This window comes from Pollicipes pollicipes, unplaced genomic scaffold, assembly GCF_011947565.3.
Source record: "Pollicipes pollicipes isolate AB1234 unplaced genomic scaffold, Ppol_2.1 Scaffold_7262;HRSCAF=8765_pilon_pilon_pilon, whole genome shotgun sequence".
Lineage (NCBI taxonomy): Eukaryota > Metazoa > Arthropoda > Thecostraca > Pollicipedomorpha > Pollicipedidae > Pollicipes > Pollicipes pollicipes.
Window position 1 is genome coordinate 12,488,036 of NW_023597055.1, and position 27,660 is coordinate 12,515,695.

Below are 27,660 nucleotides of genomic sequence, written 5' to 3' on the forward strand. Positions count from 1 at the left end.
TTGGATCCCCATGCACGTCGTGATCGTTGGGAAGCGAGTCGGCTGATGCCGCCGCCAAACGAGCGGCGGTGGCATGCACCCGGTCTTCGTCAATCCCCGCTAGAGACTTTTACCCGACAGTCGATACTTTCTTGAAGAGCAAACTGTGGTCTTGCTGGGATCAAGCAGGCGGCAATAAACTCGGTGCGATAAAAGCCCAGCGGGATTGCGGCTATCTTGCTCTTGCAGTGTGCGGCGAGAAGAAGTAGCACGATGCCGACTGCGTATCTGGCACACGCATGCCACCCGGGGAGTTACGTGGAGCCGACATGTTCCTCTGTCATCTGTAATCTGTCATGTCATGTCATCTGTCATGTTCCTCTGGAGCCGACATGCTCCATGTTCCTCTGCGGTGCCCTTCTCCACCATGTGATTGTATGACGTCCGAGCCTCGTCGAAGAACGTCCGCGTCACTTTGGGCAGCAGGCTTCGTCCCCGACGATCAGCGGTGTGCTTGGAAATAGCGTATGCTCTCTAAAATATAAACAGATGCTCTTGTTTCTATAAGATATCGACTTCCTGAGACGAACGTGTCACCTTCACGCCTCGTAATAAATGAGCAGGTCACTTTCACACCTCACTGGTTCAGTAAAACATCATTATGGGCGCAGATTCCCCGTGCAGTCAGCACGCCTTAACGTACCAATAAGCAACAAGACATGCTTCTGGAAGAGCCATGCCTATGGAAGAGATACATCCAGTCGAGGCACAGACACAGGGAGGTGTAGCGCGTGGCACCGGCAGAGCTCGCGCGCAGGAGCCATCTAGCCGGGTGATGCTGATGTGTCTGCGCAGTGTTGGATCTCATAAAGTTTGCACATTTGGGCTGGGGCCGTGAAAATGTCTGCAAATGAGGAGTGACGTCACGGCCTCAACCAATCAGATGCGCGCTTCGGCCAAACTGCCCTGCTTTGGGGTCGCTTGTTCAGCGCGTCATCGGAAGCAACATGTTTACTCGTTGATTGGGTTGGCTCGTTGGTCGAATGTTTTAGACGGCCTCGGTGTACCGGAGGGTTTTCGGAGACACGGATGTGTGTGCATAAGTAACGAAATGCGAGCATACATTGATCAATAAGAGCATTCGGCGCTCGCACATGGTAATGTGGCTTTAGAAGTGGCATCATGTTGAGTTTAGCTTCTAGGCTCAGTATCACCGGCTTCTCCTCTTGGCCCATTTATTTCAGTGTAACGTCACCCAATGGTGCTGGACATTTTGCTTTCTGGTGCGATTTCTGGTATTATTTCTGGTATTATTTCTGGCTAAAAATGTTACTGGGCTCTTCACAGGAACGCGATCGAGAAATCAATAATTGTTAGGCGTATGTGCCATTGCCAGAGCTTTGTTCTTCATCTCTCTGTGGGTGCCCCGTTACCCGCAGGGCTGGGACGGGCACAGAGGCGCAGATAGGGGGCACGTGCCCCTCCCCCCAGGTCCGAAGCGGAACGTCCAAAGGGCCTGGAGGGTCGGCTGGAGGTCGTATTCGGGGGCTCGGCCCGCAGGGTCGGACACTCCAACGCCATTCAGAGGGCGTTTTGCGCCACCCAGGGCCCCTGAGTCGACAAGGGTCTATGTTTGTCAGATGTCAGCCGGACATTTGCATATGTCGGCCAGGCACCACCTGTATGTATGGTATGTATGTATGGTATGTATGGTATGTATGTACCTGTGTGTATGTATGGTGCAGTTGGTACCGTGCTGGCATGTGCCTGAGGGCTCATTTTCCAAGCAGAGAAAAGGCCGGGGCTAGCGATTGGCATCAGTCGGGGCCCCAGCGTCTGTCAAGGGCTCGTATTGCCCATCCTTTGTTGGCGAAGGGCCCCGAGTCGGCCAGAGGCAGTGTTTGAGCAGGTTCGAAGGGAGCCTGGAGCGGCCTGCCAGGACCGACTATCCAGGGCCCGACTGGATAGCTTAATGACCCAAAGGGTTAGCTGTAGGTCACATACAGCCCCGGCTGGTATCGGCATGACCTGAGATATCATTCAGAGGTTTGAAAGAAACCGAAATGTTTCAGGGTTCTTGCACCGTTTGGGGACCCCAGACACACAACGGGCCTCTATGTCGGTCAAAGACCACCAGCACCGAACAGTTGGCCCCATGTTGATCTGAAGTTCTGAACCCGGGGTAGGGGGCTCATTTCCCAAGCACGAGCAAAACCGAAGCCTGCAATTTTGGTCTGGGTCCCTGACACCGTGAGAGGCCTCTTTATCGGTCACAAGCACACAGTGCCCAACAGGGAGTCGTGCTTCGGCAAGGAGCCTCGACAGGGCCGGAAGCGATGTTTGAGGGGCTGAAGAGAAACATATATTGACTAATGGCTGTTGCAGAGGTCGGCGATCATCAGTATGGGTGTGTGTGAGGGGAGGGGGATTCGCTGCATCCATTAGCAGCACTTGACTGGAAAGGACAGGAAAAGCCCCGTTGAGATTACTCGGCGCTGGTTTCGTTCTGTCCGTTCTGCCTGTCGCATTTTCGTCGGCCGTGGCGAATGCACGATTCATGACATTTTGTCAGTAGCTATGGTGCTGTGTGCTGCTACGGAAAGGCCAATATTCCTGTGAGTGAATGACCGCTCATGCTAAGCCTCTCAACAGAATTGCCCTATCATTAAATGTATTGCTCTTGCGCGTGATAGCGAAAGGTGACTTTAGGTGGGCGGGTGGTTAAAATCAAACGCGTGGGCAGTGCTTATTCAATTTCAAGTTGAGAAGAGATCAACTACCGTACCAGTCAAACCTCATTTTCAATTTGCGACAGAGGCACGTAATTTATATATGCCAGATGTATGTGAAGATGCGTTCATTAGCTTACTAGGTCAGTGATACAGATCGTGTAAGATTGTGATAGAGAATGTCGATTGTGCGTTGTTGTGTTGATATAGTTGATACGCTTTTCAAAGTAGGTAATCCTGAAAATGGGTGCAGTATGTTAATATTAAAATTGTTGAAATGCATACTTTCCATCCTCTACTAAAGTTTGTGTTCTAGTTATCAATATATATATATATATATATATATATATATAATATGAACCTATAAAAATCAGTTTGGAAGTTGGCAGTAGTAAAGGCTAAAGGTTTTGGTTTTGTCTAACCACTTTTCTGAACAAGATTTAAGTGCGCTATTTGAGGCATTTCTTTCACCGGGCTATCCAATTTAGTCAGGGACCAGATTCCATGCCATTTGGACGTGTACCGACTGGTCGGTGACGCAAACAGGTGTGAAGTCGTGACACCGTACTACACTGCTATCCAGACACGTGACGGCCCACACTTGAACAGTTGAACAGAACATAACAGAACACAACAGAACAGAACAGAATAGAACAGAACAGGTTTAGGCCGGTTCGAACCCATTTTTTCCAAGAAATAGCTGATAGTTGTTTTGCAGCGTCCGCGGCCGTCTTGGTAAGATGTGAGACAGGCTGGTCTTGCAAGCGGATGGATGGCCCGGCCAGCATTCCAAGCAGTCTGCGCTGAACATGAGCTCCCTTTCATCTTCCCCGCCGATGGCTTTGGCGAAATATTTGGCTCGACTGTGATGTCATTTAGATATGGACCATTCAGCGTGACGGTAAGGGAGCTACTTGCGGTTTTAGGAGCGCTCGACGCCTCGTCATGCTGGAGGTTTGCGGTTCGCCTCGACGTCTGACGGCTGTGACGGCCGCCGCTCCCGAACTTCTCGATAACTTCGTGGATGAACTGTCTCGAGAGGTGGCTTGTCTCAACCACGACACCTACTGTCAGGTGTTTGAAGTCCATTTGTTCGTGCACTTGGTATGTTTCGCACGGGTTTCGCGGTCCGCGTGTTTCGTTCACACTTTTTCCGGTGTTAGCGGTTCTACTGTGATTTTTTTGTACCTTTTAGTGGTTTCCGGCCCTAATTTGAGCTGATTTTTTCCCACAGACAGCAGTAGACATTATGTTCGACAATGGTGCAAACCATGCTTTAGACCATTTAGATGGTCCAAGTGCTTTAGACCATTAGACCAACCGTAATGCGGACCATTTTAGCACTGGAAATGCTGGTTGCTGACATGCTAATTGCCATGTCATTAGTACTTTACGACGCGATTGGCTGCTGAAGTGATATGGCGTCGTTTGCCTTCACCCTGGCAGGAAGGGCGGGCACCGCGGGAAAATTCATACCTCTGGTTCCCGACATGGTAATGAACAGCCGCCCTTCCCTCCGCTATATCGTGCGACTCATTTTTTAGGCGTTATCATTCCTTCCTTTCCGACCATACAGCCATGACATTTTGGGGCTCACTTCACCAAGTTGGTCGCTACAACTCTCTCGCAGGAAGACGACTCATATCTCGTGCCTATTGTATGTGGCTGCGTGAACGGCACTTCAAAGGACAGGGTTGGCATTGGCCAGCTTGGTCCCAGCGCCAGACATCACCTCCGCAAGGGAGGCCGAAAGCCAGGCACTCTGTATGTGCAACCAAAAAGACCGTGCCGAAACTCGCCTATACGTGTAAGTTAGCGGTCCAGATGATGGCGTGATTTCGTGGTACCGTTCACATTGCAAACCAATTTGATATGTGATGTAACGACTCAATATGAACGTCAGGGCGTGTATAGACAAAAATGTTATTTTTTGCTGATAACAAGGGCTGTTTTCTGTGGGTTGGCTGGAAGAGGTGCAGCTGGCCTTTGGAAGTTTTAAATATATGACGGAAGCAGATGAGTCTTATCAGCTAATGATGCTTATAATGCAAGACAAAGCTATACGTATATACATATCGTGGAGCTTCTCACTGTTGAATTACTTGGTTTGGGCTAAACAGAGACGTTTCTAGCCCAGCTCTCCGAGCACGAGAAGAATATTTAGATTCATAAAAGGAGCTTGTCATTTCGAATAAATCCGAACCACTGCCCTGTTGTGCCGATCGCGCTTTGCGTCGTGCTATAACACAACATATGTTGTCACAGTCCCTAGCAAGGGAGGACGGTGCGCAGTCACGGACGGGTCCCCACTGCATCTCGTTTTCGAAGCATTATTCAGTACGCAGATCCTCCACAGCCATGTCGAACAGAAACAGTGAGCGAAAAAGCAAGATGGAAGCAAAACCGGGGAAAAACTGGGGGGGAAATCTGGTCGGCCGTCCTTGAATGGGGAGTTAACTCTCGTCCTAATAAAGGAGAGGTCAATGCGACCAACTTCCTCAGGTTATTTGAGGACACCTCTCCGGAACGTCGTGCAGTCGCGCATTTTAGGTATCACCCTATGGGACATCCACTGCGCATGTTTTGACCCAAAACTGTGCTAGTGTTTTCTGGTTTCTGAGCAGCGACGGTTTTTGGGGAGCATCTCATGGCGATAGCCCGTCGCGGGTGACTGGCGCCAGTAGACAGTGCCGCTGAACGGGCAGACATTTTTACATGAATGGAGCCATATAGGACTCCATGTTGAACAAGTGACGAGGCGGTTTAGGCTTGTGTCGCCGTGAGGTGTCGTCTCATATGTGTGGGGGAAAGCTGAAAAACGCAGTTTTCACGAAAATTTGGATTTTGTCCTGGAGTCATGGGGTCAATTACGGACCCAACAACATACAGACTATTGTCATTCTCGAGATCTGGTTAAGAGGAATTCACTTGTGTTTTACGCTAAGTTTTATGTTCATTAGTTTGGAAATGTTAGGGGGTCGCATTGAACCCCCCCCCCCCACCCCCCACCGCCCCTATCAATCCGCGTTATGAAACACGGCGAGTCAAGGCGAGGGTTCAGTGTATATGTAGCGACTTTTGCTTAGCAATGCCTTCTACACTATGTATCCCATTCAGACTACCTGATATTTTAGTGATCATGGTGGATCCTTTAACCGTTAAGCTTTTGTGGGACACCAGTAAAATCCCTGGAATTTGGGCATCGGCTCGCTGCATCGAGATACCACGGCGTGAACAGAATGCCTCGATGCAAGCCGGGTGAACAGTCGCTGCGGTATGCTGCCCGGAGAAACGGAGCTGCAGCGGCGTACCGCACTCCTCAGAGCTCTACCGGACGCTGCGCAAATGCTGTGCGGGCATTGACGGCCGCCAAACAAAACCACACTGTGCGAATCGATAGGCAGTCTGTCAGGGTTCCGTGCTGTGGTTATTGTTTGCTTGTCGCTTGTCTAAATCCTTTCATTCGTCTGGTGTATGTAAGTTGAAAAGCTTTGACAGATGTCCCACGTGGACAATGGGGCTGGGAAAGGGATGCACTGGAAGGTACCGAGAACTGAAACCATTGAGGGGTTCGGAAAGTATTTCGGAAAAACATTAACGGGATGCCCTCCCCCTCCCATAAATTGGCGTGAGTCCAAACTTTACATGTCCGCGATTTTTTATTTCAGTTCGTTGTGGTCGAAGACACTTGAGCCATTAATGTAGCACGGCCTGTGACGTCAGCGGTGGCGACTCAGCCATTGCGGCGTATTTGTCATGCACTCAAAGGCTGCAGCTGCAGACTGTGTTCGGTCTGCCGTCAACGTTGACCCGCCGGTCACGTGGTGTTGACACTGTTCCCTGTAAGGTCGCGGGACGACGCCCCGTCGAAGTGTTCTACACCGTTTCACTGCCTCCCCGGTGCCCAGCGCCTTTGCCAGGTACAGCGAAGCCTGCCAGCTTGCTTGTTGGGCACCTCCTCGGTACTCAACGCTTTTGCCAGGTAGAATAGCAAAGGTGCTTTGGAACTGATCAGACTGCTGTCGCAACAAGCGACTGTGTCGTAGATGCTGGCAAAGAACATGCGCTGTCACTTCTTCACCCAACGTGAGGCCGCCTACCGTCCATTACGGCTGTTAGTCGGAACGTGGTCATTAATGGCGCTCGGCCAGCGGCGCTGTTATGACACGGAGTTCGTCATCCACGCTCCGGGAGCTGGCTCGGGCTCGGCAGCGAGCCGACGTTTGCTGCCTGTCAGGCGGGGTCGGAGAACCTGGCCGGCTGGACTGGGCTGGACCGCCAGGTGGCCTCAGCTGGCTTTTTTTGGCGCGCCGGCCTCGTCACCGGCACCGGACGGCTGTCACTGCTGGGACCCTCAGCACCGCCGTCCCCCGCGCCGGCCTCGCCACTGGCACCAGACGGATGCCACTGCTGGGACCCTCAGCACCGCCGTCCCCCGCGCCGGCCTCGTCACCGGCACCAGACGGCTGTCACTGCTGGGACCCTCAGGGCCATATACGCCGACAATTTGGAATGCGGTCAGCTTGAACTTTTCACATTTGGCCACTGAAGTCTGCTCGTTTTGACAGTTTGGCACGCAAACTTGTCTAGGTTTCCTCCTCCTGTGCTTGACGCTGTGTGAATGATCCCCATCGCGAACAGTGGCTCGGGCCGTTTCAGCCTCCGCCAAAGAGGGTTTCGACTCGTCTGTCCTTACGTAAGCACTGAAAACATGTACTTAAGTGATGAGAGTTGCCTCGCAACGCTGGGTCGGGGAGATTTCCTCGCGCCCGATCGCACTGCGAGGAGAAACATCTCCATCGCAGAAAGGCCGGCTCGCGCTTGTTAACCCGGCTGGCTCCACACGACTCTGGTCGGGGTGGACAGTCAGCAGAAAACGCGTCACGATGCAGGGAGCGTGCAGCTTGTTAAATCCCCGCTGCATCAGGGCCGAGTCACGGCATTGTGCGGGGTTACATTTCACGCTCCTTGAAAGCCCAAAGGTCAAGCACCGCGAGCTCTGTGACGGTCATCCCACGCTGACAGACGCCATTACGGAGGTGGCGGGCGCCCGCTCCCTGCCTATCGTTTACCACTACCGCCGGACTGCCCGGCGACTGAAATGGCCGAGTCTCTGTCCAGCTATTGCACCCAGTAATGTATGCAAGGTGTCAGCCCCGTCCGGTAAATGGGTGCGGCTCGGCAGAGCTGGCGGATATTGCGTCGGCTCTGTGGCGCGTGCGACGCATCGGTCTGGCTGTCGCATGTGGCCGGCCGGCGGCAGCGGTCTCGAGAGACGGCTGCCCGCTCGCCCGACGCCGAGAGCCGCCGCCGGCTGAGGTGCGGTCAGTCGTCCAACGAGGTGACGGCGGGCCTGGACAGGCACCCGCCCCCGACCGGCGCTGCCGGCCAGGTCGCCCCCGACTGGCACCGCTGGACAAGACACCCGCGGCCGACGCCGCTGGACAGGGCACCCCCGGGCTAGCGCCGCTGGACAGGGCGTCCCCGGCTGGTATCGATGGACAGGGCGCCCCTGGCTGGCGCCGCTGGACAGGGCGTCCCCGGCTGGCGCGGCTTCACACTGTTGCCAAGTAAATGTGGACATTCCTTTGCCACGTAGGATTGCATCGATCGAAAGCTTATGGCATTATAGTGAGAGTATCCAAGAGAAGCATTTGGCCGATTGCCATAAGCGAGGTGACGTCCGATTTATCCCGACCAGTTGTACATTTTTGATAAGAAAGCCTCAAACATGGTGAAAGTTGTAAAAGTTGTTAGCTTGTTTTCCGCCATAGTGTGCACATTTATCAATCGAATAGCCCAATCCCCCAATTGGGAAGGACTTCCGTCGCTGCTACCCCAATGTTATACGCAACAGGCATTCCGAATTGCGAATAGATCTGGTTCGGCTGGCTAATTCAATATGAATACTGATTCGCATGCACCTTTTTCAATGAAATTACATTTTGAGTGTTCTAGCGGGGCAGAGTACACTACCAAACGCACCTGGAGCTTAGAGTCAGCGCCTTACGTTTACTCCCACCCAGATATGGCACAATCTCAAAAGTCATCCGTGGGCAACAGGAGTCTGCGATGTTGATTGATTTAGAAGAAGTTATACCTTTGTTGACAAAACAATATGTTTCAGCCAAATGTCTTCTTACCACAATGGTGACCTGTATTGGTATTATTTGCACTTCGTCAGGTTTCAAAAATGTTGACCCCGCATTGTTGACTGCTGCAAAGTTTTTCGCGGAAATGTCTTCTGTATAATAGGAAAACCCAAACTGGCTTGGCCATTATCTGTGCAACCTTGAGCATTCTTAGAATTCAAGATGGCGGCCGCCCCCATCTTGGGCCAGCCACTAGCACTCTAGTGGGCCAGTCAAGTCTCCAAACTTTCAGCCAGGCGTCCTGCGGTCCTAGGGAATGACCTGACGACGCGGCACAGCAGCTGACCGAGGTCAACCAACGTCTGACCTGCTGGCGCTGCGGTCTTGCTGTACGAGTGCCACCAGGTGTACCCGCCCGTCAGTGACTCCTCTCTGGCACGCTGATGAAGGTGCTTCGTCTTTCTCACACGTCTGCTCATTTAGCGCACATTTGTGGCGACCCGCCACGAAGAAATGCAGCAACGCTGCCTTGAGACAGCGCTGCTGAAGGAGGCAGTTGTCGTTACACCCTCCGCGAATGAGCATGATCACCATTAGTATAGGCTTGGGGAGGCATTTCACGCACACGCTTCTGGTCAGGTACCCTTTGGCTGTCTCCAGGTAGTGCCTCAGCTCCTGGTATGCCTCGGTCCTCGCTTGTACAACCTCTGCGGCAGGACGCCGATATTGAGGTCTCCCCTTTGCGACTTACCCACCAGGCTGTGCATCTGCAGCGCTGCAAGGAGCTTTCGAATCTGAACGCACGTCAGCTCCCGGCAAAGACTCTGTCAAAACGCGCCTCAGCTCCCGACAAAGATTCTGTCCGCTGAAAAGTCACTGATTCAGTCCACTGCCGCCAAGTTCAGTCAGCAGTATTAAGCGGTATGGCTGTCGGAAGTCCACAACGCAGAAATGCCGACCGAGCGGACCGGCGCTAAATGAGCAGGCGTGTGAGAAAGATGAAGCACCTTCATCAGCGTGCCAGAGAGGAGTCACTGGCGAGCGGGCACACCTGGTGGCACTCGTGCAGCGAGACCGCAAGACTACACCAACATGCGACGTCACGTTATTTCAGCTGACGTTTCGCCGCATGTTCGTTGTTACACGACGCAACCGGAGAAGCCGTCACATCCGACGTTCGCCTCCCGTCCTCAGCATCCATTTTCCTGACCTGGCTATTTTGTGTTTGTCTCGGTTAGTGATCGAAAAACGACGGTTCCCTCTGTATCCAAAAACGTTAAGCCGCGGTCTTGGTGACGAAATAAACTTGTTGAACAAGCTCGAAGAAGTTTCAAAATGATGCATGCTCTTTTCATAATGATGCATGGAATGAATGTCTAGCACAATTTTAACGTATTGGTGAATCAGCAGATGCTAGTACCTACCAGCTTTCAGCAATTATTATACAGCAATACAGCTACTGTCATCTTTCTTGTGGTGGCTTTAATGGACAGCTAATTAGAGAATTTCATGAATAGCTTATGCTGGCGATGCAACCACGTTTTCCGGACGTGCAGCTTCGCCGACGTAAATGAGGCATATATTTCTATTCAGATGGGGCTTCAGCCCCCCCCTCCCCGAGGCTGGGCTGTAGTCCCCTCCCCCAACTTAAAGAAGAAAGTGGGTCGAATCCCGAGAAGGTCCGTGCGTTGGCGTATTTTGGATGAGGCTGCGTCATTTTCCGCTGCTTGCCCCCACCTCGTTTTGCGAAACTTCGCCCCTGCCAGCTGAGCTGGTGCGCGTCGCGGCGTTGAGCGCCGTTTTTAAGGCACGATATTGGTTAGCTTTAGAGGCAATTTTCGTCGATTAGGCATCGCTGCAGACAACTATTAGCACCATCTGATGTACCGTCTATGTTCCTAATTGCGTTAGCGTGCAAAAGTTTATTGAAAATGGTTTTGGGCACAACCTGGACTAATGTGCGCAGGTGACGACTGGTGGTAGTGGTGGTGGGGGGGGGGGGGGGGAGGGAGGGGGGGGGGGGGGGGTTGGGCGTCTATTATGGCGACATTCCGCATGCGAACGTGACGGCGCCGGTGTCCGTGACATGCCACTGCGAGTGAAGACCCTCACCGCTGAAGGGCGGAGCGCTTGATTCGCTGGGCTACAGACCGCTGGTCCTTACTCGGGACCAATCAGACGGAGGAGGGAGGAAGGGGGAGGGAACCGCAACCGCTGGCAGCAATTAACATGATCGTCTCGTCTGGTGTATTGCGGTTCGTCACGCTTGTGCAAAAAGCACACTGGTCGATCGTGGTCATCAGCTGACTCTTCTCATCCCCACGCATATTTTATTAGCGGTCTTGCTGTAGTGCGGTGAGTCGATTCCAATCCGCATCAGTACGCGCTGATGGGGTGCCGGTAGTGAAGTGGTTAGCGCGTCTGCGTGAACTACTGCGCTCCTGGGAAACCAGAGGTACGAGGTTCGATTCCCCGCGGTGCCCACCCTTCCTGTCAGGGTGAGAGGCAGGCGACGCTTATAGCCTCAGCAACTGAGTGCGTCGTAAAGCCCCAATGACACACGCATTACACGCTGATGCTGCTGTTGTCCCCGTGTCATCCAAAGGTGGCAGTTCTTTGCGGAATTTCGGAGCATGTCTGGGCGATCATGTATGCTTCTACAGTTGTTCGGTGACGTTTTGGTTGGTACGTGGCAGCGACGTAACGCACGAAATGTAAAGACTCGTGACTTTTTTACGTGAAATAAGACGGAAGGAATAGCCTTATTCCTTGGAGAAAAACCTGGAGAATGAAACCTAGATATATTATGATGCATCAGACTCTTGCGATGCAGGTTCACTTACCATTATATGGTCGTTCGGCTGCAGCACATTAGGTTCTTAGTCCTGCGGCATGCTATATTAGTTATGTGCGTAATGCTCCTCGCAAATGCACGTAACAACTTGCATAATTTTGAACCGAATAGCAGCCGTCAGAACATGCTAGCCGGAGCTCTCAAGAAGCCAGAATAAAACACTGGCTAAAACTCAACTACGCATTGCATTTTTAATTGTCTGCCAGAAGGAGAGCTTAGTCCCGCGGTTTATTGAGGGCGCTTTGAAGCCTCTTGTTGGTGTTCCGTAAAAGTTTGGCTCGCTGTTTCAAAACAAAGCCTGAAAAACCAAGTAGGATCATAGGGAGGCACCTTTGAACTCAATTCTGCTATTCGTTTCGATAAAAGCGTGTTGCCGAAATTTTCTTTTCTCCGAACAATAAGGCTATTACTACCGTCTCATCTACGTGCATAATATTCCTCGCATTCGTCGCCTAGCGTTCGGCCCGCATGTGTCGCCTCGCACTCGGCTTTCAGCCACCGCTTTATGTTTCGCTACCAAGGGTATAGTTTCGCACATAGCCGCGAGAAAGGACGGGACATACTTTAAAGATGTGCCAACAAACGGCGTTGGCCCGCTTTCTTCTGAACGTTGGGGTATGGAATTAAAGGACGGGACATGCTTTAAAGATGTGCCAACAAACGGCATTGGCCCGCTTTCTTCCGAACGTTGGGATCTAAAACTAATGTGTTGTCCAAACCTATGTCTGGGGGTGTGGTGCGGGGGCCGGGACTACCGTTTATAAAGGAAACGACGTCGTTAGGGACCCAGATCTTCACGATTTTTGATCGGTATGCTCACGTATGCGCCCAGTAAACAATTTTGTTCACGTCGAACACGAGCTGGCGGTGAGTGTCTGCATAGAGGGAGAGAGTCCTTGGGCTTGAGGCACCGAGGTCGAGCCTGCCCACAGCCGTCTTGACGACATGCCTTAAGAACATAAGTCTGGTGGCGCGAGTAGGGCTGCGTGCATCTTAGCGTTCGTCAGATTTATCCCAAACACGTACGGCCATTTTTGTTTGTGTTGTTTCGGTAACAACTTTCGTTGGTGGCTAGTGATTGGCAATAGAAGGAGCAGAATGTCCCGACCCAAAATGTGGAAACTGTATCCGTTGGCGCCTCCGGAAATTTGTATACATTTGATTATGAACCGTAATATGCGCTTCACGAAGCTGCTTCGTTATTTACCTTCCTTGAGATATGCTTTGCAAAGCTCTGTTATACTGCTGTGTTATTTGGAGCTCCCCCGCTGAGCTGGTTTATTCACAACGTTGTCGCTATGCTATGCTTGCTGCAGCTCTGTGGGGGTGCTGCGACCTCTGGCTCCGCCGTGACCTCGCTTCGGTTCACCGTATAGGTGTGTTGTACGCAACAGAGATTCGCTCTCCGCGGTGAGAGCCGTTATCGGCAGCAGCGCAGACCGTTCCCCGCAGCAGAGGTCCGTTCCCCGCAGCAGCGGTCCGTTCTTTGGAGTAGAGGTCCGTTCTCCACAGTAGAGGACCGTTTTCTGCAGCAAAAGTCCGCTGTCGGCAGCAGAGGTCCGTTCTCCGCAGCAGCGGTCCGTTCTCCGCAGCAGCGGTCTGTTCTCCGCAGCAGCGGTCTGTTCTCCGCAGCAGAGACCCGCTGTCGGCAGCAGAGGTCTGTTCTCCGCAGCAGACCCGCTGTCGGCAGCAGAGGACCGTTCTCCGCAGCAGAGGACCGCTGTCGGCGGCTGCGCGGGCCGGCGCTGTGTCGCGGCCCTCGACCGTGACATTGCTGCGTCGCGACGCCGTCACGCGGTGACAAATGGCGCGGCATCGGCCGGCCCACCCCGTTGATAGCATTGATCTCGCCGCTGAGGTATGCCGGCTCCGGGACTTTCCCGCCGCGCCGCTGCCTCGCTCCCAGGCTCTAGCGGCTCGGTCGCGGTCGCTACGGCCACGGCCTCTGTGGTTATGTCCGGGTCAGGACGCTTTGATGTTGTTTTTTGTCTTCGGGGCGAGGTGTGACAAACGGCGAGGCTGGCAAATTGATGGTGTGCAAATTGTTGGGTCGTTGTTTGAACGGGACTCGAAGTTTTTGTGTCGGAAATATCCGGCCGTCAGTATATCAGGAGGCGTTGGTGAAATGAAGATGTCGAGAGTAGTCCATGTCCATGCATGTCCATGTCCATGTCCATGTCCATGCATGGAAATCCTCATGTGAAGCGGCTCAAATGTTCGTCAAGTTGGGAGAGTGCAAGACAATTAACTGGTCTACTCGGCATTCTTGTGGAGGTTTGCCGCTCCGTAAAATGTGAGCGTAGCACGGTTCATTCTTGTTTGTTCTGAAATGTGGTAGTAATGTTATCCACAAAAATGGACATTTCAGTTGTATGCACAAATCGTTATTGCTCAAGATCCTGAGCGTTTTGCTATGCAGCCGACGAAAGTGTCTTAACATCAAGTTTCTCCACCGTTACTTTCACATGTAAATACGTGTCCAAGTGCAAGTTCCATGATGGTGTCGCTTGTAGCGTGCGGCCGGAAAGAGATCACAGAGCGCCTGTTTTCTGTGCTCACAATGCCGGAGAGTCTCCATCCCCATCTCCAGCAGGGGTCGCACAGGCTGGCCGACATTCGTGGCCAGCAATCGGCCACACACATGTCATTGGTTCGCCCCGCTGTTACTGTGGTCGGATCGCGACAGCTGCCAGTTGAGGATGAAGACATGCGCCAGATTGTATCGTTTAAACGGCTTTTATGCGCATTGTATTGCACGATTTCCGCAAATGAGGCTCCAGCCTCTTGGATTCCAATTCAGGTCTTCTGCAACGCATACGGCTTCGGTGCTCTTCGTCAAACCAGTCCGTCTGAATTCGTACGAGCACGCCCCTGGTGCCGTGTGCGGGGTGTGTTCGTGAGAACACGCCTCTGGTGCCGTGTGCGGGGTGTGTTCGTGAGAACACGCCTCTGGTGCCGTGTGCGGGGTGTGTTCGTGAGAACACGCCTCTGGTGCCGTGTGCGGGGTGTGTTCGTGCGAGCACGCCTCTGGTGCCGTGTGCGGGGTGTGTTCGTGAGAACACGCCTCTGGTGCCGTGTGCGGGGTGTGTTCGTGAGAACACGCCCCTGGTGCCGTGTGCGGGGTGTGTTCGGGCGAGCACGCCTCTGACACCGTGTGCCTGATGTATTCGGGCGAGCACGCCTCTGGTGCCGTGTGCGGGGTGTGTTCGTGAGAACACGCCTCTGGTGCCGTGTGCGGGGTGTGTTCGTGCGAGCACGCCCCTGGTGCCGTGTGCGGGGTGTGTTCGTGCGAGCACGCCCCTGGTGCCGTGTGCGGGGTGTGTTCGTGCGAGCACGCCCCTGGCGCCGTGTGCCGGGTGTGTTCGTGAGAACACGCCTCTGGTGCCGTGTGCGGGGTGTGTTCGTGAGAACACGCCTCTGGTGCCGTGTGCGGGGTGTGTTCGTGAGAACACGCCTCTGGTGCCGTGTGCGGGGTGTGTTCGTGCGAGCACGCCCCTGGTGCCGTGTGCGGGGTGTGTTCGTGCGAGCACGCCCCTGGTGCCGTGTGCCGGATGTGTTCGTGAGAACACGCCTCAGGTGCCGTGTACCGGGTGTGTTCGGGCGAGCACGCCTGTGCCGTGGTGCCGTGTGCCGGGTGTGTTCGGGCGAGCACGCCTCTGGTGCCGTGTGCGGGGTGTGTTCGTGAGAACACGCCTCTGGTGCCGTGTGCGGGGTGTGTTCGTGAGAACACGCCTCTGGTGCCGAGTGCGGGGTGTGTTCGGGCGAGCACGCCTCTGGCACCGTGTGCCTGATGTGTTCGGGCGAGCACGCCTCTGGTGCCGAGTGCTGGGTGTGTTAGTGCGAGCACGCCTCTGGCGCCGTGTGCCGGGTGTGTTCGGGCGAGCCCGCCTCTGGTGCTGTGTGCCGGGTGTGTTAGTGCGAGCACGCCTCTGGTTCCGAGTGCCGGGTGTGTTAGTGCGAGTACGCCTCTGGCACCGCGCGCCTGACGTGTTCGTGCGAGCACGCCTCTGGTGCCATGTGCGGGGTGTGTTCGGGCGAGCACTGGTGCTGTGTGCCGGGTGTGTTCGTGCGAGCACGCCTCTGGCGCCGTGTGCCGGGTGTGTTCGGGCGAGCACGCGTCTGGTGCCGTGTGCGGGGTGTGTTCGGACGAGCACTGGTGCTGTGTTCCGGGTGTGTTCGTACGAGCACGCCTCTGGTGCCGTGTGCGGGGTGTGTTCGGACGAGCACTGGTGCTGTGTGCCGGGTGTGTTCGTACGAGCACGCCTCTGGTGCCGTGTGCGGGGTGTGTTCGTGCAAGTACGCCTCTGGTGCCGTGTGCGGGGTGTGTTCGGGCGAGCACTGGTGCTGTGTGCCGGGTGTGTTCGTACGAGCACGCCTCTGGTGCCGTGTGCGGGGTGTGTTCGTGCAAGTACGCCTCTGGTGCCGTGTGCGGGGTGTGTTCGAGCGAGCACTGGTGCTGTGTGCCGGGTGTGTTAGTGCGAGCACGCCTCTGGCACCGCGTGCCTGACGTGTTCGTGCGAGCACGTCTCTGGTGCCGTGTGCCGGGTGTGTTCGTGCGAGTGCGCCTCTGGCGCCGAATGCCGGATGTGTTCGTGTGAGCACGCTTCCGGTGCTCGCCGGAGCCCCGTGCGCCTGATGCGTTTGCTGTGACGTCATACAGTCGCTGACGGGGGAACGCAGATCGTTCTGACGCGGACGACTGGCGGCTGTTGACAGACCGGAGTAAGGTCGTGCGGCGCGACGTGTAATTGACTATGCCGCATTTGAACGTGTGTCAGTGTCGGGCGCAGCGGCCGGAGTGTGTTAGAAGCTGTGCAAACCGAAGGGGTTGCCATGCCTGTTGCTTTTGAGCATGCGTCCGCTCTGTTCTGATCGGTTCCAGATATTCTTAGCCCGGCTCGTTTTCGGATGGGATTTGGGTCTTGCTGCCATTCAGCAGGTCGCTGGGGATGAAATGAATAGGGGTCGGATATGAATGAGCCAGCGACGAGCCTCGGCGCTTTGTATTCCAAACCTTAATGATTCCATCTCGTGTCATTGCTCCACTGCAGATTGCAGTAGCGTTGCATTAGCCACCACAGCTAACAGCATACGTGCCCTGCTATGTTAACATAATGATTGCCGTCTCCACTTACGCATTGCACATTGTGCATTCCACTGCGTACGTTTGCCAGGAGTTAGGCCTGAGACCGTAGGGACATTGGCGGACTCCGGTCATCTTTAACAGCCAGCATGTATTAAGACGCGACGTTGGCTGAGCCAGGCCCCGCCCGCCTGCCGATGGAGACGACTGCTGGCACACCCGCTTTTGAAAATGCCGTTTCTGCGCGCGTGTGCATCGGATCTTTTGGCAACCTTGTGCCCAACGTGGACGCCACTATAGCGACTGCAGGAGCTGCACCATTAGTGGATAGCCCACCAGCTTTGTGTTGCCTTCCTGAGGAGGGTAAACCTCAGGCTGCGTAATCTGTGAGTCTGCTCGGAGCGAAAGAGCTGAAGATGCTTTGAGCTATTGTCTTGATTTAATGCACGCCTCTGAAATTGGAAGGTGCACTTCAGTGTGGCCTGCACATCAGGCAAGCTGGAGTCCAAAAGCGTTTGTGGCTTTCACATTCCAGAAAGCAGGCCAGCGCATCGGCGCCTTTTTTCGCGAAAAGATTTCGTCGCCAAAAGGCGTTGACGACAATGTTTGTCAGTTATAGCGAGGCTCACGTTATCAGAGGGCATTTAACACCGAATGTTGCGCACACATTCTACGTGTTGCCACTGGTTAGAAACTGAAACCGCTCGCATGCTAAAAATGATCCGGTCGGTGCTGTCCATTCAGCAGCCTCATTGTTTCTGGCTGCCTTTTTTATGTCACCTTTTCTGACATAAACTGCGGACAACGAGAATTGGTTACGCCTCTGACCGCGTGCTAGGCAGTCCGGCATAGCACTTCGGTTGGAATGCTCAGTTCCCCATGACTGGTCCGCGGGCACCGGCTTCGGCCGGTGTAGGGGGACTAACCCCCCTTCGGGTCGCAGCTCCGGTAACGCTTGGACAGCGCAACATGTTCATTCTAGGGCCTAGCGACCCTCCCGCACCTGAGCCGCTGCTCCTTATCCCGCCCACTCCTTCCACATCACCCGCACTCCCGCATCCGGCCCCATCACCGCTCCCCATCCTCGTTCTATCGGGGTCGCCGTGCCCCCTCGGCCGCGTCCCCAGGTTGATCGGATCCTGGTGGCTGAGGGGCGCGTCGTGCGGGTTAGTCACGGCGCGTCCTAACACTCTACTTTGGCCAGGATATCCGGGGGCGCGGGGGGCCCGTGGGACCACACACGGGTCTAGCGGCTTGTCGCCCGCGTTGCGGTTGGGTGCCCCTTTGCGGGTCTCCCCGGGTACACCTGGCCGTGTGGGAGGCGTCGTTCGCCCCGTACAGCACCGGGGTAGCCTTGACGGCACCACCACCAACTGGGTGAGTGGGCCGTCCCCCAGCTGGGCTCCGAGGTGGGTGGGGAGCCCCGGTGCCGAAATTAACAATAATACTGCATGTCATCTTTAAACCCCAAAAAAACACCCGCCCCCGAAAGGGAGACGGACTGCGATGAACTTAGGGCGCAGCCAGGAGTCGGTTCCACCTGCCCCACGCGTTCTTGCCTTTCGGAGTGATGTGATGAGCCTAGCATCGCTTTCACCGTTTCAGCGCCGAAACGGATGCGACGGGTTCCGAAAAGTCACCCGCTGTGACAAACAGAGATGGCGCGTTCGAGGTGGAGTTTGCAAACGGTACCGATACGACTCGAGCTATGGCAGCCACTGGATTTATGTATGCCGCGAGAGCCGAGGATGGAAAACGAGACGTGAGCGTGCCAGTCACGGTCACACTGGACCACACGAAAAATTTATCAAAAGGCATCATAAACTGCTACGACCTTCGTGACGTCAGCAAGGACGAAATCTTCGAAGAGTTGGGAATCTTTGGGGTCACAGCAGCGCGCAGGAAGGGTGATGATCAAATTCCTGCAAACAACATAATATTGACGTTTAACCGGCCTGATCTACCGTCAGACATCCGCATCGGCTACGCCGTTGTCAAAGTCAGAATCATGGTTCAAAATCTAATGCGATGTTTTCAATGCCAGCGCTTTGGTCATAAAAACCACGCTGCCGCATTCGAGCTGTCTGTCGGAAGTGTTCTTCTTCCGAGCATTCGGGAGACCAGTGTACTTCTGTGCAGCCCTAGTGCGTGAACTGTGGCACGGGGCAGGTACTGTACACAACTTTCGATCTAAGTTGTCCAGCCTTCATGCAGGAAAAGGAAATTAGGTCACTCAAAACCTCAAAGAACATCTCTTTCCGCGTGGCACGTGAGCAGTATGAGGCTAATCGCTCCGAAGTATTTAATGCCGAAAAATACAAAACCTCTGTGCTACAGTCCACCAACATCAATCACATGTCAGCGGTCCAATTCATCGCGCTCTTGCGATCTTTCCGTTTGTCTTTGGTGTCGGCGGGACGGGCGACTCCTGCCCAGTTGGATCCTCCGGGTCCTTCTCCAGTTGCGTCCTGCTCAACACACGCTGTACCGCCGGCCCCTCAGGGGTCGTTGGGGTCACTAGCGGGAGGGGAGTAGAGATGGAAGGTGTTCAGGCGCGGCCGAGGTCCGCGGGCTCGGCCGTCCTCGCCGTCCAGCGCTCCGCTGCCCTCGTCGCTTCCGGCGACACTGGCGAGTGCGTGCGGACGGGCAGTGGAAACTATGGAACGTCATGAGGCAGACAGGCGCGTCCACAACGCCAAGCGGGCCCACTTGGCCGAGTTGGAAAGGGCTAAGGCGGCCAATCGTTTGTCCGGTGCAGGCAAGGAGCCCGCCCCTCGCAGTGGTACACCACCGCCGAGAAGGCCAGTGGAGGCCCCGCTGACCCCAGACGCTCGGTAGAGGCCCGCCGATGGGCCCTCCCCGCCGCCAACCCGGGCTTGGTGCGCTGACTTGAAGCGTGCCCCGGCCGGTCCCCCGTCTCCATCTGACGGAGGGAGCCTCAAGATTCGTCCCAGAGTGGGGCACGTTCCTGCAGAATCGAGCCGTGACTCTCAGTCAGAGACGTCTGCTCCTGCAACTGGCGCAGCCCATTTTTTTGAGGACGTCTCCGCTTTTAGTATGCGACCTCTAACCGCCTTTTTAACACACCCAGATTACAGGCCTTTTGACAGTGGAACTGTAGAGGAATGGTGGCTAATGCCCTCGACATCCACGCTGTCGTCAGCAAGCACTGTCCTGCGGCCGTAGCGCTGCAAGAGACCACGCTGGTTTCTTATCACCCCTGCACGCTGAAGGGATGCGCCCTGTTTCGCAACGATGTGCTAACTGACGGTATCGCACACGGCGGTGTCCTCCTTGCAGTCCACGACAGCGTGCCAGCCAGGAGGTTGAATCTGCAGTCTACGCTACAGACTGTAGCCGCACGCCTACATTTTAATCACCGTTGCATCACGGCGTGTTCCTATATCTTCGACCTGGCGTCGCCTTTCCATTGGTGGAGATGAGACGTTTAGTGTATGAGTTGCCTCCACCATTTCTTCTTTTAGGCGACTTCAACGCTCATCACACTGCGTGGGGCTGTGATAGTACGAACGCCCGAGGATTTGTGAGCATTTTGTCCATGACTTGTCATGGTGTGTTTTGAACGCAGGAACTCTTACTCATTTTACACTTCCGTCCGGTCAGACTTCCGCGCTTGACTTGAGTCCTTCCAGTCCCGAGCTAGTGGAGAGCCTAGAGTGATCTGTGGCAGATGACCCAATGGGCAGCGATCACTTCCCAGTGTGGCTTCTATTCCAGATGAGCGGAACGTTGAGTGTAAGACCACAGCATTGGAATTTAAAAGAGGCTGACCTGATTGAGTCTGAGGATCGACTGGAGATATTGTGTCTAGCCAGAGGTGAGAGAACGGCACCCTTTATTGAGGATTTTGCTCACCGACTTCTGGATCGTGCTAGCGATTACATCCCGCACACTTCTGGATTTCCCCGTCGCACTCCTGTTCCGTGTTGGAAAGAGAAGCGTCGTGGCGCAGTTCACGTTCGCAAACGTGCTTTCCGAGCTTTTGACGCCGGAAATACTCTGGAGAATTTCGTAGCTTTTCAGAATGCGAGAGCTTTTGCCCGTCGCACGATAAAAGAAGCGAAATGTGACTCCTGGCGTGTGTATGTAAGCACCCCTAACCGATTCACGCCGGCTTCGCAGGTTTGGGCTCGGATCAAACGTATCTCTGTACAATTTTCATCCATGCCAGTTCCCGTGCTACATGTTAACGGCCAAGTGGTGACACATCCGTTGGATGTGGCTAACGAGATCGCCCGAGTACTCTCACACCGTTGCGAAGGTGCAAACACGAGCCCACGGTTCTCACAGCAAAGAACGCGATGCGAAAAAATCGTGGTGAACTTTTTCACGAGGCAACCACAGGCGTACAATGAGCCCTTCACTTTGATGGACTTGGAGTCGGCAATGGCCAAGGTTCGTAGTGTAGCGGGAGACCCTGATAACATCACGATAAGATGCTCCGACATTTGCCACCCTGTGCACGTCGTCTGCTATTGGCGGCCTTCAACATGGCGTTGTCAAGTGTCGAATTCCTTCCGGCCTGGCGGGAAGCTGTCGTGCTTATTTTAAACCGGAAAAGGGTGGGATGGACCCTCTTCATTGCCGACCCATTTCACTGACGTCATCACCGTCCAGGCTCATGGAAAGGAGGGTAAACGCTCTACTCGCTTGGTTTTTGGAGAGCCACGGTGTTTTAGTAACTCGCAGTGCGGGCTTAGAAAAAAATCGAAGTACGTTGGACCATCTTTTAGCTTTGGACACTACGATTCGTAAGACTTTTTAACCGAAAGCATATATGGAGACAGTCTTCTTTGACATTGAAGCCGCCTATGACACCACATGACGCCATGGTATTCTTCAAAAGCTATTTAAATATGGCATATGTGGTCATATGGGTACTTCTCTAAAGGTTTTTAGCTAAACGATATTTCCGTGTTCGCGACGGCAACGTCCTCTCCGATAGTTACCAACAAATAAACGGTGTGCCCCAGGGCGGCGTGCTAAGTGTAGCGTTGTTTGCAGTTATGGTAGACGATGCTGGTGGTGTGCTCGCCCAGTCGGTCGGACGTTTCCTTTTTGTTGACGATTTTGCTATTTGGATCAGTGCAGCGAGGGCACCAGCGATGGAGAGGTGTCTCCAGCTGGCTGTGGACCGCGTGGAAAGGTGAAGCGACATGATCGGGTTCTGTTTTTCAGGCGACAGGACCGTTGTATCGTATTTTTTGTCGTCACCAGCGATGCGATGACCTGGGCATCCGTCTATTTGGCCGCTCTATTCCAGCTAAGGCTGCGACCAAGTACCTTAAGATACACTTTGATCGCCGTCTTACATATAATGCACTTTTTAAAGCGTTACCCGGTCACTGCTTTAAATCTCATAACATACTTAAGTGTGTGTCTCGCACGTGATATGCGGCAGACAGAAGCACGCTAATGTTTTTATATCGTTCACCCGTCCGCTCCAAACTGTACATGCTTTATGTATGATGGCGCGTCTGAATCCAGCGAACGTGCTCTTGATACCGTCCACCATACTGCCATCCGTATTGTTACTGGGGCGTTCCGCACATCACCTTCTGTTAGCCTTTTCACGGAGGCACATTAGCCACCTCTGTGGACGAGGAGGAAAATGTTCGGCATATGTTATGCCTTGAAGCTGCGGCAGTTCCCGTCACATCCGACGTACTCTGCAGTATTTTCTCGGTTTGCTGTGCGTTCCCTTCGTCATGGACCGCAGCAGCACGCCTTAACTTTTGGTCTACGAGTGAGAGACTTATTGCAAGAGGGCGAAATTCCTCCTCGAGGTGTAAAGCAAGTAAGCCGCCCGGCTTCTCCTCCTTGGCAAGTGACCGTACCCTTCATAGACACCTCGCTTACAGAAATTAGGAAAAACCATCACACCACATCTAATAAGATCCAGGGCACTTGAGCTTCTGGCGTCTTATGAAGGATACACTCTGACGTACACAGACGGATCCAAGACCTCGGATGACGTGGGTTGTGCTTTCGTCAGTGGTTCCGTCACTCGATCGTTCTCGTTACCGGCACACGTGTCAGTTTTCGCAGCGGAATTGATTGCGATTACCGGGGCGGTATGTTTCATAGAAGTTCGTGAAGAATCTGTACACGCCATGGTTACAGATTCATTGAGCAGTCTCGCTTCACTGAAGTCTTTTTATCTAGCATGTCCCGTTATACAGCACATTTTATCACGCCTGATACAGTTGAACCGGGTTGGTAAGAGAGTTGGCTTGTGCTGGATACCCATTTACGTCGGTAACGTGGGCAACGAGTTGGCTGATGCCGCTGCTAAGTGGGCAGCAGTGGCACCATGTACCCGGTTTTTGCGGATCCCTGCCCGATATTTCTAACCGGCAGTCAAGACCTTCCTCAAAAGCGAACTGGAGCGCTGTTGGGACCAGGTGGGTGGCAAAAAGCTCAGTGCGATAAAAACCGAGTTGGCTTTGTGGTCATCATGCTCTCGCCGTGTGCGGCGGGAAGAGGTACCTTTATGCAGGCTGCGCATTGGGCACATGTATACCACCTATGGTCATCTGCTGCATGGAGCCGACAGACCCCTATGCCATCGGTGTGGTGCCGTTTTCACGGTCCACCATGCTTTTGTATCATGTCCGCGCGTCGTCGAATAACGACGACGTCACTTTGGTCCACAGGCTTCGTCCCCGACGATTAGCGATGTGCCCGGGGACAGCTCCTCCTTTGTTGAGTCCGAACAACTTTTTTCCGTTCTTAAAAGATAATGACTTCCAGGTCATTTTCACATCACACTAGTTAAGTAAAAGCATAATTGTGGATGCGCAATGACCACCGTAGTCGACGCGCCCGAAAACACCAGCAAACAACAACGGTCCCCATGGTTTCATCTGATCAAAGCTAAGACCAGCCTTGGCTTGAGACGAGAAAAGGACTAAAGTCGCAGATAGCAATGCCTTTATCAGATGAGATAGCAGACTTGGTCATACTTGGTTTGCGAAACCCCTCGACTTGTATGTTAAGCTGCCACAGGCTGCAGTTTAAGCTTGCCTTCTTCGTGAAGGCTGGCAGACGTTTCCCCCGTCGCCGACCGCGTCATAGGCTGCGTTCAATTTGCGGCCGTGTGTCCGAGGCTCATCGTGAGCTGGCCGCCCCTTCTCAAGTCCATCACGGGCAGGCCGGCCCTCCTGAAGTCCATAATGGGGCGGCCGGCCCTTCTAAAGCCCATCACGGGGCGGCCTGGCTGTTGTGAGACCCATCTCGGGGCAGCAGGGTTCTATTGAGAGTGGTCTCGGAGCAGCACAGCTCCATTGAGATCCGTCTCGGAGCAGCACAGCTTCACTGAGATCCGTCTCGGAGCAGCACAGCTCCATTGAGATCCGTCTCAGAGCAGCACAGCTCCATTGAGATCCGTCTCAGAGCAGCACAGCTCCATTGAGATCCGTCTCGGAGCAGCACAGCTTCACTGAGATCCGTCTCGGAGCAGCACAGCTCCATTGAGATCCGTCTCAGAGCAGCACAGCTCCATTGAGATCCGTCTCAGAGCAGCACAGCTCCACTGAGATCCGTCTCGGAGCAGCACAGCTCCATTGAAATCCGTCTCGGAGCGGCTCAGCTCCATTGAGATCCGTCTCGGAGCAGCACAGCTTCACTGAGATCCGTCTCGGAGCAGCACAGCTCCATTGAGATCCGTCTCAGAGCAGCACAGCTCCATTGAGATCCGTCTCAGAGCAGCACAGCTCCACTGAGATCCGTCTCGAAGCAGCACAGCTCCATTGAAATCCGTCTCGGAGCAGCACAGCTCCATTGAGATCCGTCTCGGAGCAGCGCATCTCCATTGAGATCCGTTTCGGAGCAGCACAGCTCCATTGAGATCCGTCTCGGAGCAGCACAGCTCCATTGAGATCCGTCTCGGAGCAGCAATCCATAGCCACATCTCCATTGAGATCCGTCTTGGAGCAGCAGAGTTTCATTGAAATCCGTCCTGGTGCGGCCTCAGCGAGGCTCATCTGAAGGCGGCAGGGACTTTTAAGGTCCATCTCGGGGTCACCGGTTTGCTCGGAGGCCCGTCTCAAGGTGGGTGGGACCCTCGGGGGCCCATCTCTGGGCGGTTGTGTCCTTTGGAGGCTCATCTCAGGGTTGCCTGGTCCTTCGAAGGCCCACCTCAGGGCAGCTGGGTCTCTTCTGGGTCCCTTGGAGACTCATCTCTGGGCGGCTGGGTCCCTACGGGCTCATTCGGAGACCCATCATTGGGCGGCTGGGTCCTTCGGAGACCCATTTCAGGACGGTTAGGTCCCTGCGAGGTCCTTCGGAAGCCCACCTTATGGCGGCTGGGCCCTTTCCGGGTCCCTCAGCGATCCATCTCAAGGCGGCTGGGTCCCTGCTGGGCCCTCGGAGACCCATCTCTGGGCGGCTGGGTCCCTCCCGGGCCCATCCGAGATCCATCTCTGGGCCCTCCGCGGCGGAATTTCCGGCCCAGCGGAACCACGGCCGTGACATGGGGCCGGCCGTGAACAAAAGCTGTTGTGTCTGATGGCGGCCAGGCCGGGCCGGAGGCAGCGGCAGGACGCGCTCGCGAGCCGCCTCCGCCCGGATGAGTTCTGGTGGCGGTTATTGTGCCACTGTAATGCACAACTGCGAAGACCGTTAAATGCTGAGAGCTGTTTCGTTCCGCCTCCAAAGTTCATGCGGAAGTGGAGACAGCTGTGCAGGTCGTGGCACGGGCTGAATGTTTTTTATTATTACTAAAATGGCTCAGGGAGTTTTCCCCACAGCGAAGGAGGCGAGGTAAATGAATAAAGTTTTTGGTAACTATGCCACCCGCTGCCGGCTTTGCGTGGCCAAATGAATTGCGGCAAGATGTATAGCAAATAATTGCGTCCCTGTGCTTTTGAACATCGCAATTCTGACTTGTCTTAAGAGCAGACCTTACCTGTTTTTACTACGAATAAATGCAACGGCTCTTGCATATTATTTTATTGTTATTGGGTTTTGAGTGCGCCTCAACTGCACACATCATTTGCACCCTAGCTATTAAATGGCTAATATTGGCAAATCTGAAGGCGTACAAACACCCAGCGAATAACGCTGGTAATATGTTCGCCTATCCTGCGGATACCAGTCAATGCGAGTACAAGTGGCATATATACGTAGCGAATATAATGTTAGATAATATGGCAGACACAGCTAGCAATTATATGTAGATATTTCTACGGTCATGTATGTACATATATATATATATATATATATATATATATATATATATATATAAATACTCACTCACTCACTCACGCATTCACCCCCTCACACTCATTCACACATTCGCGCTCTCACTCACTCACTCACTCTGTTTTCCTTAATTTAACTATGTTTCATTGATAAGCAAACTTTCTGTTCAATCGTTTGATGGTTCTGATGTGCTTTCTCGTGTCGAGGTGCAGTTCAATATTACTCATATAATGGATTGTACGCTGGGCGTATATTCACGAAAAAGTTACTTTTCGTTTTACCGTTATACATATTCAGTGATTCGACGGAAAAATCACTGCGGCTCATGTAATACATTTGTTTTGCTCGTATAGTTTTGCCCAATTAAACAGCCTTCATGTCTTATGTAGGCGCTAAGCATTCATGCATGCTCTGTGTATCTTAAATGTTTCCCGAAATTAGGGACCGCCCACTGTTACCTGTCCGAAAAATAGCAGGATAAAACAAGCATATATTGGTGTGTTGGGTACTGAAGTATGTTGTCGGGTTAGTAGAGCTTATAATATTACCGGTCGTTCTTTGTTGCGTTGTATTTCGATTGTTGTGTTCTCAGCGAGATGCTTGCATATCAGTGTTGTTTGGTTGCGCTGCGTCATGTGTTCTTTTGGAGCAACGTGTCTGAGATGCACTGTGAGTCTCCTCGAAAGAGCGGTAGTTTTGATTCCAATGCAGTGTACCTCACGTAGCCCACAGTCTTTGCACAGAGTGTAGTATTGATCATCTACTTTGACGCACTTGAACATGTCGTTTGTCTGGCATGATGCTGTTTTTTATCAAAAGGCTTCTTGATTTTTTCTGTTCTTTTAAGAGACAGTTGAAGGTATGTGCTGATGGGGGAGGGGAAACAGTATCATCTGCCTTCTGTCATCTCAGAAAAGGAATATAATGGAGCCATTGAGAAATGGTGAGGTACGTCTGATTTACTGTCATCAGAGCACGTTGTACAACGGACACTTGACGGTGGCAAATTGAGCGCAAAATTACCATTGCCGTCGACGCGCCTGAAAACACGACAGCAACAAAAAGGTGGTAAAGCCTGCATTTTAAAGGAGAAGGATATGGTTAAGATCGTACCCGGTCGGTAGCTCATGGTGACCATTTGGAATAAATTTATTACGCGCGAATAAAAAAGCTACGCCGCCAAGGGAACTGATACACTTATTACACAACTATAGAGCATCTTCTCCGGAGCTGCAGGCGAACAGTCACCCACATTGTATGAGGACCCGTGTTGTATTATGTGATTTAGATTGCCTAGGTTAGTGACCCGACACGACTTGTGCCTAAACATGCAGTATGTCTCTAAATTCAACGTTGAATAAGGCACTGGAAATACAAAAAAGGAATGCGCGATCCATTCTGCAGCTTTTCTAATAAAAGTCACGTGGCGTGAAAACCTACCCCCTTTCCCCTTCCCACACCCCACCGGTCCAAGGGTGTGATCTGGCCTGGTCAGCTGATGTCCGATCTCTGCCCCTCCCCCTCCCCACACCCCACCGGTCCTAGGATCTGCTCTGGTCAGCTGATGTCTGATCTCTGCACGCCGACGATCGAGTCACCTGTCTGCGAGACTACTGGTATTTAGAACTGAAGCCGCCTCGTAGCTTCTCAAACGGTCCGAGACAACCAATATAGTCTAGCGGTGGAAGATGAAGGATT

General features: G+C 53.5%; 1 protein-coding gene across 1 annotated transcript in view; it reads left to right on the forward strand.

The window, feature by feature from the left end:
- LOC119113452 (uncharacterized) overlaps positions 1 to 27,660 on the forward strand; it is a 94,275-nt gene that overhangs the window by 51,289 nt on the left and 15,326 nt on the right. The window lies entirely within an intron of this gene.